Source organism: Pyrgilauda ruficollis, unplaced genomic scaffold, assembly GCF_017590135.1.
Source record: "Pyrgilauda ruficollis isolate IOZ18807 unplaced genomic scaffold, ASM1759013v1 scaffold2481, whole genome shotgun sequence".
In the NCBI taxonomy this organism is placed as follows: domain Eukaryota; kingdom Metazoa; phylum Chordata; class Aves; order Passeriformes; family Passeridae; genus Pyrgilauda; species Pyrgilauda ruficollis.
The window spans coordinates 1-1,575 of NW_024523802.1; the positions used below are offsets into that span (position 1 = coordinate 1).

At 75.5% G+C, this 1,575-nt stretch overlaps 1 long non-coding RNA gene across 1 annotated transcript in view; it reads right to left on the bottom strand.

Moving 5' to 3' along the window:
- Nucleotides 1-29: 29 nt before the first annotated feature.
- Nucleotides 30-1,575, bottom strand: part of LOC121355285 — a 1,814-nt gene continuing 268 nt past the window's right edge. Inside the window, exons 2-3 of the long non-coding RNA XR_005955405.1 lie at nucleotides 1,403-1,430; nucleotides 30-198 (exon numbers count right to left, since the gene is read on the bottom strand). This is a non-coding gene — a long non-coding RNA (uncharacterized LOC121355285). The remainder of the gene's footprint in view (nucleotides 199-1,402; nucleotides 1,431-1,575) is intronic.

Below are 1,575 nucleotides of genomic sequence, written 5' to 3' on the forward strand. Positions count from 1 at the left end.
GAGGGGGGCTCCTGGGGGTCCGGGGAGGGGGGGCTGCCCTCGCCCCCCACTCACCATCGCTCTTGGGGTTGCCCAGCACCTTCATGACCTCGGCGTTGGTCGGGTTCTGCCCCAGCGCCCGCATCACGTCCCCGCACTGGCTGAACAGGATCTTCCCGTCCCCGGTGCGGTCAAAGAGCTGGAACGCCTCCTTGAACTCTGCCGGGGACCCCCGGTCAGTGCGGGACCCCCGGGCAGTGCGGGACCCCCGGGCAGTGCGGGACCCCCGGGATCCCCCCCGGTCAGTGCGGGACCCCCGGGCAGTGCGGGACCACCGGGATCCCCCCGGTCAATGCGGGACCACCGGGATCCCTCGGGGGCACTGTAGGACCACCGGGACACTCCCTGTATCAGTGCCGGGTCCACCAGGACCCCCCCGGATCAGCGCAGGGCCACCGGGACCCCCTCCTGGGTCAGTGCCGGGACCACCGGGACCCTCCCTGTGGGGCCACCGGAACACCAGGGCCATGCCCGGGTCACCACGGGACCATCGGGGCACCGGGACCTACGCCGGGTCAGTGGCCCAGGGACCCCAAACCCCCCGGGACCCCCATGACAGCAGCACCGGGACCCCCGGGACCCCCTATGACAACATCACCGGGACCCCCAAGGCACCGGGACCTCCGGTTTGTTCCACCGGGACCCCCGACACACCGGGACCACCCCCGGTACCCAACACCTCGGGGACCCCCGAGCCGCATCCCCGGGACCCCGCAGCCCTCCAGACCCCCCCTCTCCGGCCGCCGCTCGGGTTTCGCTCCCCGGTGCGATCCGGTTTCCCGGTGGGATCCGGTTTCCCGGTGCGATCCGGTTCCTGGTAGGATCCGGTTTCCCGGTGGAACCCGACGCCGGCCGGGCCGGGATGCAGGCGGGGTCCCCGCCCTCGGGGATGCTGCCGGTGCCCGATGGATCCCGGATGAGCCCGCTGGGTGCCGGGGCACCGGGAGGAGCCCGCTGGGTGCCGGGGCACCGGGAGCGCTCCGGAATCCGCCGGCCCCGCCCCGCAGGAATGCGCGGCGGGCGCGCGCCATGCCCATATAAGGGCAAATTGCGCAGGAGGGGCCCGAACCCCCCCGGTCCCCGTTCCAGTGCCGGTCCCGGTTCCAATCCCGGTCCCGGCCCCTGCCCCGCTCCCTGTCCTGGTTCGTGTCCCGGTCCCGCATCCCCCATCCCCGGTACGAACGGCGCCGCCCGGGCCGGACTTTGCCCCGGGAGAGGCCGCGCCCGAGGCCGCGCAGGAAGCACCGAGGGCGGCGGCACCGGGAGCGGCGGGGCCGGGCCGGGGGGGTCCCTGGGCCGTGCCCCGAGCTGGGGGGCTCCGCTCTCCGTTCCCGGTATCCGGTGCCCGGTGCCGGTCACTCACCCGCGGTCTGCTCCTCCGAGAAGTCGCACTGCGGGGGGAGCGCGGCGGTCAGCGGGCACCGGCGGCGGCACCGGCGGCACCGGCACCGGCATCCCCCGCGGATGGAGCGGCCGCCCGCGCCCGGTGCCCGCCCGGTGCCCGCCCGGTGCCCCGGGGACCTCCCGCTCCATCCC